The sequence below is a fragment of the Octopus bimaculoides genome, chromosome 4, assembly GCF_046866305.1.
Source record: "Octopus bimaculoides isolate indiv1 chromosome 4, ASM4686630v1, whole genome shotgun sequence".
Classification (NCBI taxonomy): domain Eukaryota; kingdom Metazoa; phylum Mollusca; class Cephalopoda; order Octopoda; family Octopodidae; genus Octopus; species Octopus bimaculoides.
Genome location: NC_142931.1, coordinates 102637909 through 102652908, shown reverse-complemented (window position 1 = coordinate 102652908; position 15000 = coordinate 102637909). Strand labels below are relative to the sequence as shown.

Here is a 15000-nt window from a genome sequence, read left to right as displayed (position 1 = left end):
AGGGTTTTAGTCGAAGAAATCGACCCCCAGGACTTATTCTTTGTAAGCATAGTACTTATTCTATCGCCCTATTTGCCGAACCGCTAAGTTACGGGAACATAAACTTACTAGCATCGGCTGTCAAGTGATGGCGGGATGGGGGACAAACACACACACACACACACACACACACACACACACGCACACACACAGTTTACATCTACTAAATCCACTCACAAGGCTTTGGTCGGCCCGAGGCTATAGTAGAAGACACCTGGGACTGAACCAAGAACTAAGTGGCTGGGAAGCAAGATTCTCACCACACAGCCTCATATATATGTATATATATATATATATATATATATATATATATATATATATATATATATATATATATATATATATATATATATATATATATATATATATATATATATATATATATATATATATATATATATATATATATATATATATATATATATATATATATAAAGTGTAGTATATTGCCACTTAAGTGTGGCTGACCCCTAGGGGTGGATGTTACTGTTGCTTTTAGCCCCAGGAGGACATCTCCTCCAGCTGGCTTATCGACACACTACTGTGTCCTGTTTGCCAAGGGAAGTTATCCCTCCCATCATGATCTGTAGCACGAACGGACCCGGGTTTCAGGGTTATTTCCCTTCGTCGGCGTTCGATAGCCACTGATCCTTGATGAGAGAGATAAAATCTTGGCAATCTTATATCTACTTTTCCAGTGAAATTCTTCTCTGATATCGAAAAGGTGAAAACAAGCAATGTTAATTCTCTAAATGAAGTATTAACAGTAACTGCACGATAAAGTGTAGTATATTGCCACTTAAGTGTGGCTGACCCCTTGGCAAACAGGACACAGTAGTGTGTCGATAAGCCAGCTGGAGGAGATGTCCTCCTGGGGCTAAAAGCAACAGTAACATCCACCCCTAGGGGTCAGCCACACTTAAGTGGCAATATACTACACTTTATCGTGCAGTTACTGTTAATACTTCATTTAGAGAATTAACATTGCTTATATATATATATATATATATATATATATATATATATATATATATATATATATCTCTCTCTCTATATATATATATATATATATATATATACATACATATATATATATATATATATATATATATATATATATATATATATATATTTATATAAAGGGCATTACTGGAAAAAATAATAATAATGCCACACGCTGGACTTCTCAAAATAACCACATTTAGTACCGAATGCGAGGAAAAACAACCAAACAGAAGACGACCAACTTTCATTTAAAAAAACTTAACTATGTATCGTCCGATTTCGCGATTACTAGAATGAATCTAGACTTCGCTCGTCAGCATAGTATTGTTCTAAATATATATACCAATAAACTGAATTCTCACCTCACCAAAAACGAACACCCTATGTATCCGATAGTGTAAACGGAATGAAGTTTATCTGTATATATCTTCATCATAGAAGCGGGAATACTTCCGAGTTGCTTTTGGGTGCACGCGGAGACAGGAATAAAATTCAGCATTGAATATATTCCGTGTATATATTTGATTAATAAATTCAAAAGGGGATAAAACTCTTTTACAAGAATTTTATCAAGAAGCCAGTGTGTAAAAAGATTCATAAGGGAAATTTCCTATTCCCAAGAATATAATTATTCGTTTATATTTATATAAAGGGCATTACTAGAAAAAATAATAATAATGCCACACGCTGGACTTCTCAAAATAACCACATTTAGTACCGAATGCGAGGAAAAACAACCAAACAGAAGACGACCAACTTTCATTTAAAAAAATCTTAACTATGTATCGTCCGATTTCGCGATTACTAGAATGAATCTAGACTTCGCTCGTCAGCATAGTATTGTTCTAAATATATATATATATATATATATATATATATATATATATATGAGGTCTGATCAATAAGTATTCGGACTGTTGCCATTGTAACGAAGCTAAAGCACACAGAGTAAAGCCGCTTGGCAAAGGTTGACCTTGAAATTTGCTGTGCATGCGCACTAAGTTTTAACATTCTAGCAGTGCTTCGAATGTGTGTGTGTGTGTGTGTATGTATATATATAAATTATATTATTTTATAGATATTGTTATTAATTAACAATACTCGTAGACAGGCTAGAATCGAAGTGCTCAAGTTGAGCTAAGTTCCAATTTATAATTTGAGTGGAGATAATACGATCAGAAAACTAGAGGGACATGACCTATGCACACTTACTTCGACATTAATAAAGCGGCATAAAGCTCAACATAATAAGATACAAGCATATAGACATATACATATTTTTATAAGCCCGAAAATATCTAAAAATATTTCTTCTGTTATGTTGAGCTTTACGCCGTTTTATTAATGTCGAAGTAAGTGTGCATATATATCGTATATTCTGCTGGATAATAGGTCATGTCCCTGTAGTTTCCGCTCGTATTGCCTCCAATCAAATTATATCTATATATATGTATACGTATACAAGAATAAGGGCAGGGAATCGTCAATTAATAATAGAATTAATAATTAACAATTTTGCCAAGTAGTTCAGTATGAAAAAACCTTTATCGGTAAAAACATTTATCATCATAAATATACAGGGATTAGCATTGAGTTGCTTCTCCAACATACTGAAAATTTAGAAATAGCAGTCAAAGAACTACTGATTCTAAACTACAAATTTTTCTCTAAATGGATGGCGATATTTATGGCACACATAGAACTTGATACCTCTAAGTTAGGTGGTTAAACCGTAATCCCTTCACACGGGACTTTTTTCATACGGGACTATTTGTGACGCACATGGAATAGATTTCTTTGAGATGGGATGCCTGAACTCACTAGCCGATGAATTCGTAAGTACCTTTCTTATCGTTGATTTTTGGTGTCGCATGGCCAGAAATTACCGTGAATTTTTTTAGAGACACTTTCAAATTTATCAGAATATCGGACTGAGGATTCGGAATAGGGATTTTTCATTCTCTTAACCATGAAACGATCGTATCCGATTAACTAAAGACTTGTTTTGTTTATGCTTTCCCCTCCGGTTTTTTGTTCTATGTGTGCCATAAATATCGCCATCCATTTAGAGAAAAGTTTGTAGTTTAGAATCCGTAGTTCTTTGACTGCTATTTCTAAATTTTCAGTATGTTGGAGAAGCAACTCAATGCTAATCCCTGTATATTTATGATGATATATATATGTATATATAGATATGTATATTTACATATATATATATATATATACGTATGAGTGCGTGTATATTTGTATATACACACACACACACGTATATAAATGTATGTATGCATGTATGTGTGTTTCTTTAAAAATAAACTTTTCTAGATTTTAAAAATACTTCATTACTAATTTCAATACATTTAAATATGATAAACATACTTACCGTTGTTATTGAGAGCACGAGGTTAGTAACATTACACACATTCACACACGCACACACTCATACACACATGCATAAACATATACACACACGCGCACACACAAACATACCCAGACGCAAACGCACACACACATATACACACACGCACACATAATTATATATGTATAATTATATATACATATGTATATATATATGCATGTATGTATACATGTATGTATGTTTGTATGCATGCATGTATGTTTGTGTATGTGTACGTGCTTGTGGTACGTGCATGTCTGAGTCTGCATGTGTATGTGTGTGTGTGTGTGTGTGCATGAGTGTATGTGTGTGAGTTATTTATGAATTTTGGTGTAAAAAGAGAAGATAAACGAGGAACATTAACTAGAAACTGAGCGAGGTCGTACAAGAAACAGCCGGTGTGTCAATGAAACTATCTTGTTTTCAACACGGATTCAACAAATGTTAATTTATTTGCCCCCCCCCCAGTCTTTGTTCAACTGTGAATGTTAAGTGGGGAACTGTGAAACGAAGGAGGGAGAAAGAAAGGAAATATGTGTGTGCGCGTGAGAAAGAGAGAGAGACAGGAAAGGGAGAGGAGAGAGAGGGGAGAGAGGGGGAGTCAGAGATGGAATGAAGAAATTATTTAAAAGATGTTTAATCAGTGCGAGAAACAAACAAGACAGTAAAACAACTGCTATCCATATCACGACCACGACCACCACTCCACCATCACCAATGCCACCACCACCACCACCACTGCGAATGTCACCACTACCACCTCCGCCGTCACCACTACCACCACCACCACCGTCACTACTACCACCACCACCGCCGCCGTCACCACCACCACCACCGCCGTCAGAACCCAGAACTTACTGACTGTAATTTCTCTGCCTCATCCCTGAAGAAAGGTGATCTCATGGTTTGTTCTAGAAACAAACTGTTTACAACAATACAGATGTAGATATAGCTTCGTTCAATCAAAATTTGATCTTTAGGCTCACACTCTCGCGTCTCTTTCATCTCAGTTTGTCTCTTTGTATCTGTTTGTCTCTTTGTCAGACTGTCTGTCTCTCTTTCTTTCTCTCGCTCCCCCTATCTATCTATCTATCTATCTATCTATCTATCTATCTATCTATCTATCTATCTATCTATCTATCTATCTCCATCTCTCAATGTTCTTTGCCCAATATGCTTGGGAGAGCTGTGCTGGTAGAGTCCTCAGGCACCTTCTCCATAGGCTCCTATTAGAAGCAACCTTCATTACACTTTCCGGTTGGATTCACAAACCAAGACTGTGGATATTATCCAATCAACTCGTCCTTGGTCTTACCCTAGGTCTCCTGTTGGTTGGCTCGGCTTGAAGAATTGCGATTCTTTCCTGCAATATTCTAATCACCCGTCCGTAGTCCCGAGTTCTAACTTACATATATGCATACATATATATTGACACATTCAGATATATATACGTATGTACACACAGAAACATATATGCATCCAGATGCACATGAAAGAAGAGACACAGAGATCCATACATACACATACAGACACAGAGATACATACAAATGCAGACATATAGGCACACGTAATACACAGAAATTCACAAAGAAATATATATGCACACTGAGGAACATAGACATATATAGTCCCACAAAGATACACATACACATGCACAGAGATATATAAACATGGATTTACATGAAAATTTAGCGCACACATGAGAGCGAGAGACAAAGACAGAGACAGAGAAAGAGAGAGAGAAAGAGTGACATAGTTGTCTGTGTCTATCTCTTTCCTTCTCTCTCTCTCTCTCTCTCTCTCTCTCTGTCTGTTTTTCCCTCTTTCTCTCGCTGATTCATACTTCCTGTATCTGTTGGTGCACACACATCTGCATACAGGCTATTAACACATACATTCACAAATATAGACCACTACACAAATACATATTTAAAGGTTCCAGACCCCATAAACTACACACGCACACACACATCCAGACAAATATACACAGAAACAACTGTATACATAGATACATACACACAGACATATATATATATATATATAGAAATATATATATATACATTAAATATATATATACTAAACACATACATATATATATATATACATACATGCATACATACATACATACATACATGCATACACACATATACTTTCAGCTTCATAGCCATTATTATTGGAGAGACAGGCTACATACCAACCCATCTGGAGCAATATCTGAACTTGGAATCTTGGTGACAGAATGCAAATCCTTAATTCATAAACTACAAATGATCACGATACATTTGGGATTATAAAAATCTCTAAGTCCCTCTTAATATTAAAGGATGACGTTTAAATCAAGGATCCTTTCCTTCTCAACCTTGCTACCAAGATGATGGCCTGTCAAAATTTAGAAAAAGTGAAGTCATACATACATACATTCATGCACCTTTGCATTCAGGCATGCATGCATCCATACATACAGGGTGCAGCGAATAAACTGCCGTCTAAATTACGCTAAAATGAAAATTTACCCATCGCACACTGCATATATATATTATCTTCGAAACGTCGAGTTAGAATAGAGGCAGCTGATGAATAATTCCAAGTGGCTTTCTGTTTTACTATGTGTTCGTTCCGTTGTCTGTAGTTCATTGTTCTAACGTCCTGTACCCTGATATGTATCTATATACACATGTAGATGAAAGTATATACATATATGTGTGTATACATGCATATATATTTTTTGTATTATTACATCATTGAACGCACACGTCCATTTTGCAAGTAAGACTGTACTTTATTATTCTGACGTGACTCTATCTATCTATCTATCTATCTATCTATCTATCTATCTATCTATCTATCTATCTATCTATCTATCTATATTATGTTCGTTTGTTGGTGTTGTTGGGTGTGTCTCATTGCTTGTTTTCTGTGTTGATGGTGGTGTGGGTAGTAAAGGTTCCTTTTTCCTTGTACTCTTTCCTTGTGGTTGTTGTTCTTGCTCTTGTTGATTTTTCTTTGTTGTTGGGCAGTTAGTTCGGAGGTGCCCTTCTCTGCCACACAGGTAGCAGCGAGGCCTCCTGCCTTCTACCACTAGATAGAGAATATGGCCGTCTGGCATATCAACATGGTGTGGGATGTTGCTTACTTGACTCTCATTGATTTGGAGCAATACTTCGATCCTTTTTCCGGACCATTTTAGTTCCTGGTAAGTGGCATACTCGAGGATGTTGAAGTCCTCTTCCATACGGTAACAAATGGCGGATAAAAGCCATTGTGCCTCTATTTCAGGAGGGATATTCCTTATTGAAACTTTGGTCACACGTTGCCCAAGGTAGGTCGGAATTAGTATTAGTTTGTCCGACTGTAGTGTGAGTGTCGACAGCTCTTCGGCTTTTGCTTCGCTGTCGAAGCGAACTTGGATTGTGGCATATTTATTCCACCAGTTTACATATCTTTGGAAATCCCAAATCGGGCGTAAACAAATTTCAATAAGTTCTTGGGGTGCTTGCTCTGGTCTGCGCGTTTTGGCATTTAAGATTTTGTATATTATTGTTCTCTTTCGTGTGTTCTCTATGGTGTTTTGTGGTATGTTTAGTTGTAGGCCTGAACCCTTTTCTGTTAAGAGGGCTTTGGTCTGCTTGATCTGCTCCGGTGTGAAATGTAGAAGTGTTTTTCTTTGCTTCAATGCTTCTGCAAAATTCGTGGTTGTGGTGTTGGTGGTGGTGCTGTTTGTAGTGGTGGCAGAGGTGTCCGTTGTAGCAGTTGACGGCGAAGCTGTGGTGGTGGTGTTGTTGTTTGTCTTTGAGGTCATAGCCTTTGAGACGGTGTTGTTGTTGTTGTTGGTGGTGATGGTAGTGGCGGTGTTAGCGTTCATGCTAACACTGGCACCTGTTTGTGTGCTACTTCCTTTGTTCCCTCCTTCGTGAAGTTGTGGGGAAGGCAGGGTAGGAAAGGTTATTGCGTACGAGTGGCCAAACAGACCGGCGTTCGTCACATGGCTTGGAATCGCCATTCTCAAAATAAAATGGCTAAGAAAGCCGAAAATAAATTTAACAAAAATGGGGAATTCGCCACACAGGGCAGATTTCCCGTGCAAACAAGTTGCACAACTGAATATGTCAGTTGTTGCACAGCTTTTGTATATAAAATATTACTGAGAAACAAACTTTTTAGAAGCAAAAAAGGCAAAACTTACGGAGCCGATGTGTCTACCGTCCGTCCATGATAGAGATATCCGGAAAAACACCTACAACAACAAGAACTAAAGAAACAGTTAAACCAAAAGACAATACAAAAACTGATCCCACTTCCTACACATCACATACACCACAACCAGAAAGTCAACAACCAACAACAACAAAACCAACAACACAACCACTTTCACAAACAAACACAGATCCACACGACATGCCCCTGCCCCCTTCCGATTCCTCGGAACCTTCGTCGGAAGACGAAAGTAATGAGGACTGGCAAATAGCCCAGAAAGGAAGGAGGAAGAGGAGCAAGAAAAGAAAAGCAAACACAAACAAAGCAGGGAGATACACAACTCCTGAAAACACTCCAGACACCAACATAAGCACACACAACAACACAAGCAACAAAACCCCAAAAGTAAGCATACACACAATGCTCACTGCCATCAACACAAAAAACTCAGAGTTGATGGAATACATCAACACAAAAACAAACATAACAAACGAAGACATAAAAACCAGCAACCACCCGTACACAACACCGCCAGAACACATCAAAATACTACACATTACACCAACCCTGCACCACACACTAAAATCTATTTTTCCAAAGGCAGTTGGCAAATGCCAAAAATATCTGGCGAAAAAACTGTACAAGGATCTCCTCGAAGAAAACCCGAAGGAGGAGACAAAAACTCTCGAAGGGTAAGTGACTCTCCTTAAAACTCTAACACTCACATTAGAATTATGCTCAAGATTGGTTGTGTAAATGCCCGTGGCTTGGGGTCTCCTTGGAAACAAGGGTACCTCCTAAACGACATAAAGTCACACAAACTAGAAATCATAGCCATAAGCGAGACCAGACTCCATGATTCGCGGGCCCTAACGTCCATGTTTGGCAGACAGTTTAACATTTATTTTTCTCCCTGTCTGCCGAGAATGGGCGGTAGTGGCACGGCGGTACTCTTTCGCAAGAGTCTGGATCTCGAAGTAAAGACAGTATTCATAGACCCGGAGGGTAGATTGGTTGTTCTGGATGTCGATGGCAGCGATGGGTGTGCCTTTCGACTCATATCAGTATACGCACCACCTTTAACAGGTAGGTCGGATTTCTTTCGACGTCTAGAAGTATTCCCAGGAACGTCTCGTCCTTTACTTTTAGTGGGGGATTAGAATGCTACCTTGGACACGCGTCTAGACTATGTGGGCAGAGATAGGAATAGACGGGGATGCAAATGCCTCAAAGACCTGCTCAGACGCTTTCAACTGTCTGACAGGTACCGACTCGACCATCCGAATGCGCCAATGTGGACATGGACAAACCGCATCGGGTCGTCGAGATCATATCTAGATAGAGTACTGTGTAGGAGAGTAGATAGAGATAGCATAGGGTGTCCACAATTTCACATAGTCAGCTACATGGATCACAAACTTGTGACGTGTACGCTAGACTTAGATAAGACACATAGGCAGGGCCCCGGTTACTGGAAACTAAACGCGTCTTTCCCGTCGAGACAAGTTTTCAGAGACCGGATTAGCACGTTAGTAAAGAGAGCTTTGACGGGAGCCATCATCAATAACAAATGGTGGTTTGCCCTCAAGAGAGCAATAAAAGCAGAAGCGGTTAGGTATAGCAAAGCACTAGTCATAGACAGAAACAGAGTAGAGGGTGAACTAGTTAAGAAACTAGAAGAGGCAATTAGAAGTGGCATCGCATCCAACGTTTTGGCAGCGAGGTTGGCCCTAGACCAACACTTCAACGCCAAACATGAAGGGTGCGTTGTCAGGGCTAGGATGCGTGCTCTAAGGAACGAAGGTGTTGGAGCCGCGCGAGAGGCTCGGGTGGCGGAGGCGCAACAGGGCAACAGAGCCACCATTCGGTCTCTGGTGGACGAACAGGGGCGCGAACTGCTCGAGCCAGGCAAAATGTGTGAGGCCTTTCAGCGGCACTTTACTCGACTGTTTGGGACGAGTGGCGAGCGAGAACGCAGGGTGGACTTCAGTGCCTACCTGCACAGCCTGCACGACTCTCAACAAGAGAGGCGGAGTGCTGCGAAGGTGCCATCACGGTGGCGGAAGTGAGGGACGCGATGGCGGGATGCTCGAGGGACAAATCTCCGGGTTTGGATGGTCTGCCCTACGAGCTTTACAACTGTATGCCAGACTTGTTTGGAGACGTCTTGGTGGCGGTGTACTGCAACTGGCAGCAGAACGGGAGCATTCCCGGTTTTGTGAGCCGAGGAGCCGTAACGCTGCTGAAGAAAGATCCAAACAAGGGGGACGTCATAGATAACTTTAGGCCCATCACTCTGCTCAATGCAGACATGAAAATTTTGGCCAAGGTGTTAGCCAAGCGGTTGGCGCTTGTCATCGAGACACTGATCGGCAAGGCGCAAACGTGCGCCGTTCCGGGCAGGAGCATCCATGACAACCTCCATCTGATGCGCTACATCATAGAGAGGGTAGTTAAGGAACCTGGCATGGGTGGGGCCCTGATCAATTTAGATCAATCGAAAGCTTTCGATATGGTAGACCATCAATACTTGGAGGCTGTCCTCATGGCGGCCGGCTTCGGTCCCATTTTCCGCGGCTGGATGGCTGCCTTGTACAGGGGCATCCGTTCGGTAGTTCGCGTCAATGGGCACCTATCAAGACCATTCGACATTGCACGTTCGGTCCGTCAGGGATGCCCCCTGTGGTCGCTCCTGTACGTATTGACTCTCGAGCCACTACTGCGGAAGCTGGCGACGCTGAGGGGCATCCCGCGAGAGTTGGGATGCGGGACGAGCGTGTCGGCATACGCGGACGACGTCACCGTCATAGTGTCTAGCCAAAAGCACATCGAGCTTGTCGGCGAGACACTGAAAGACTACGAAACGGTAACGGGAGCAAAAATCAACCGGGATAAGTCAGTGGGCTTGCGGCTCGGCACCTGGAGAAGCAAGCTCATGCCGTCAAGCAGCGCCTCTGTCATGGGACGTTGGACTGACGGTCCGGTTGAGTTGCTCGGGGTCTGGTTTGGTCCAGACCTCCAAACGGAGAAGAACTGGGACGAGATAACGAGAAGGGTGGCCACTCTAGCCCGGCAATGGGCCGAAAGGAAGCTTTCCCTGAAAGGTTGGGCGGAGGTGGCGAATACGTACATCGCGTCCGTCATCTACTACCGCCTGACCGTCGTTCCTTGTCCCGACCCTACCATCACCAAACTGGAGCGCATCCTCTTCCGCTTCTTGTGGAAAGGAAGCGTTCCGATGGTTAGGCGATCCGTTTGCTGCCAACACCCGTTAAAAGGAGAACTGGGCATGCCGTGGTTGATGATGCGCAGACACGCGCTGAGACTGCGACATCTCCGGCTCTACGTAGACAACGGTGAACAGGTGTGGTCGCCGTTTGTGCGGCGCGCTTTCCCGCAGCTCGTCTCCATGACCGAACTGCAGTCGTGGATCAAGAAGAGGCCGAGGAAGGGCAAATGGCACCGCGAGTGTCGCGCTGCTCTTCGGCAACTCCAACAACCCGGGTCAACCTTGAGCGACTGCATCACAACTAACGCATTCTATAGTGGATTAGTGGAGGGAAGGTACGACGACGATCTCGGGGCGAACCTGGGCGTCGACGAGGAATACCTGACCCGCCTGTTTAAGGACCGGGACCTATGGACAACTTCCAGAGATCCTTGGCCTGGCAGTGCTATCGAGAAGCACTACCCGTTCGGGATAAGCTCTACAGGCATAGCTCGAGAAACACGGGGCCGACCTGTCCGAGATGCCGGCAGAGCGACGAAACCGTTCTGCACGCATTCGTACAGTGTCCCACCATTTCCGAGCTGTGGGCTTACGTCGAACAACTGCTATCGCGTGTGGGACGAGTCGGTCTATCAGCCGAGTCTATCGTGAATATTGTCGCGCCTCCTTCCTTTAAACGGGAAGGAAGAGCTATTTTCATCGTACTTGTGGCTATGGCGAAAGAATGTGTATGGTGGACACGTCTGAAAGGTCTAGAGACAAAGACTTTCCTCTCTGGGCAATCTCTCATCAACTTCTTCATGTATCACCTGAAGAGGAAGGTGAGAGTAGAAAGGGAAGTCTTGTCTAGTGAATGCTTCAAAAAAAGATGGGTGAATGTAGCAAGGATGGCACGTGTGAACGACGGAGCCATCTTGAGCATAACCCTATGAACTAAAAAAAAAAAAAAAAAATCCAAGAAAAAAAAAAGAAAACAAAAAGGCAAAACAGAGTCACTTACTGTTATAGTTTCTTCAATGAGAATATTGACCAAGGTTACCGTGGTCTTTTCCGTAGGCTTTTCTTTCCACGGCCAAACCTAAACTGTCCTCCCCTTCTTTTACACGAGAACATTACTGTGTGATACACGATCCCTATTGATCGCCCTTTTTTTTTTGATCCCTTTTGATCGAACTACCCCCTTTTCCTTCCTACGATCCCTTTTGATCGACCCCCCCTTTTTTTCCTTCCCCCTCCCAAAAAGAAAAGCTCTACATTGTATTTGTCCCATCTTCGTTGAGCCCTGTGTGGCTAATAAAGGAAATGTATCTATCTATCTATCTATCTATCTATCTATCTATCTATCTATCTATCTATCTATCTATCTGTCTTCCTCTATCTTTCTATCTATCCCTCTATCTACCTATCTATCTTTCTTCTTACCCATCTCCCCCCGTCTCGCTCTGCTTCTTTCTGTTATTCTAAATTCTACTTCACTGCTATACACTCCTGTTTCTTCCTCCTTGTTCCACTTCCTCCCTCCACCATCCTCTCTGCTCTCGTGTGACCTGTGGTCAACTTTCTTTTCACTCCAGCCGCTGTGAAGGCAAGACGAACTACTAGCGTTCTACATCAGATTCGCGTTTGGCCGTACGGCTTTTTTATGTTGTTTTCACTGTCCAATTTTCCTGTCTTGGTTTACGTTTGCCACCTTGGAATCCTCTGTTTAGTTGGTTGATCCACTACTCAGGAAGAGACTATTCTAGAGTACGTCCTGCCTTATCTTCGAAACGTCGAGTTAGAATAGAGGCAGCTGATGAATATTCCAAGTGGCTTTCTGTTTTACTATGTGTTCGTTCCGTTGTCTGTAGTTCATTGTTCTAACGTCCTGTACCCTGATATGCATCTATATACACATGTAGATGAAAGTATGTACATATATGTGTGTATACATGCATATATATTTTTTGTATTATATATATATATATATATATATATATATATATATATAAGCGAAGGAGTGGGTATGTGGTAAGTAGCTTGTTTACCAGCCACATGGTTTCGGTTTTCAGTCCCCATGCGTGGCACCTTAGGCAAGTGTCTTCTGCTATAGCCTCGAGCCGACCAAAGCCTTGTGAGTGGATTTGGTAGACGAAAACTGAAAGAAGTCCGTCGTATATACATATATATATGTGTGTGTGTGTGTGTGTGTGTGTGTGTGTGCGTGTGTGCGTGTGTGTGTGTGTGTGTGTGTGTGTGTGTTTGTTTGTGTGTCTGTTTGTCCCCCACCATCGGTTGACAACCGATGTTGGTGTGTTTACGTGCCCGTAAACCTAGCGGTTCGGCAAAAGTGACCGATAGAATATGTACTATGCTTACAGTGAATAAGTCCCGGGGTCGATTTGTTCGGTTAAAAAGGCGGTGCTCTCGCATGGCCGCAGTCAAATGACTGAAACAAAAGAATAACAGAATATATATACAGGTGTGGCTCACAAAGTCTCTCCGCAATAAGTATTTGATAGTTTTCGGGCGATTCTTGTACATTGGTTCTTTACTTGCTCTCCAGAAAAAAAGCCTGGCGGTGTTAAATCAGGTGATCTTCGTGGCCAAATTCCCTTCGAAATAATCTGTTCAACGAAAACTCTTAAAGTAGCACCATGGTGATGCGCAGGATAGAAAAAAATCACTGCGAAGAGACATTTTGAACAACCTATATATAGGTATATACAGGGGTTGGACAAAATAATGGAAACACCTAGCATCATAGCATCATGATTTTGAAATATCTATAAAACCGTCAAAAGCTTGTTTATTTTTATGGTTTTTGATTTATTATTAGTGTTGCTTAACATGTTTTGCTAAAATTTCTGGGTCTTTTTTTCAGATATCATCAGAAAAAGGTAATTAAAATTCATTAAAATGACAGATCTATCAGACTTTCAAAGAGGTCAAATAGTTGGTGTTCGTATGGCAGGCGCTAGCAAAACGAAAACAGCCGAAATGTTTGGTGTATCAAGAAGTACTGTCTTGAAAGTAATGACAACCTTTGAGAAAGAGGGGAAAACCTCCTCCTCAAAACTCCGGAAGAAAACCGACACTTTCAGATAGGGACCGTCGGACTCTTACGCGAATTGTTAGAAAGGATCACAAAAGTACAACTCCCAAAATTACGGCAGAGCTTAATGAGCACCTCGAGAACTCAGTTTCCACAAAAACTGTTTGCCGGATTTCACGGGAGGGCTGCAATCAGAAAACTACTTTCAAAAACAAACATTGCAAAATGTTTAGACTGGAGTAAAAACCTACAGAATTGATCCCTAGAGCAGTGGGAAAATGTTATTTTCTCAGAAGAGTCATCCTTTACCTTATTTCCAGTCACCGACCTAGTATACATGTGGAGACAGCTAACAGTAGCATTTGATCCAGACTGCCTTCTTCCAACTATTAAATATGGAGGAGGATCTGTGATGATCTAGGAGGCTATATCTTGGAAAACCGCCGCCCCAATGATTTCCCTGCATGGCAGAATTAATAGTCAAGACTATTTAAGCATATTATCGGATCAAATTCATCCTATGGTTGCGAAACTATTTTCGGAAGGAAACGCAATCTTTCAGGATGATAATGCACCAATCGACACAGCTAAAGTTGTTACTGAATGGCACGAGGAACTTTCTAGTGAAGTTGAACATCTTATCTGGCCACTAAAGTCCCCAGATCTCAATATTATTGAACATTTATGGTGCATTTTAAAAAAAACAAGTAAGGAGTCGAAAATCTTCCACCATCATCACTACAAAAACTGGAGACTGTTTTAGATGAAGAATGGACAAAATTTCCTTTGGAAACAATTCAAACTTTGTAAGAGTCCATACCTCATAGAATTCAAGGTGTAATTACTGCCAAAGGCGGTCCTACCCCATATTAAAATTAATTTGTTTGAAATTTTAAGGTGTTTCCACAATTTTGTCCCAACCCATGTGTATACATACATACATATACATACATACATACAACATACATACATACATACACACACACACACACACACACACACACACACACACACACATATATATATATATATATATATATATATATATATATATATATATATACATGCATACATGTGTGCGTGTGTGTATGTAGTACTAGTGAT

At 41.3% G+C, this 15000-nt stretch overlaps 1 long non-coding RNA gene across 1 annotated transcript in view; it reads right to left on the bottom strand.

Annotated features, from left to right (window-relative positions):
* The window catches only part of LOC128247687 (uncharacterized), a 14273-nt gene extending 10685 nt beyond the window's left edge, over window positions 1–3588 (bottom strand). The window contains exon 1 of the long non-coding RNA XR_008264050.1: window positions 3425–3588. This is a non-coding gene — a long non-coding RNA (uncharacterized LOC128247687). The remainder of the gene's footprint in view (window positions 1–3424) is intronic.
* Window positions 3589–15000: the final 11412 nt, after the last annotated feature.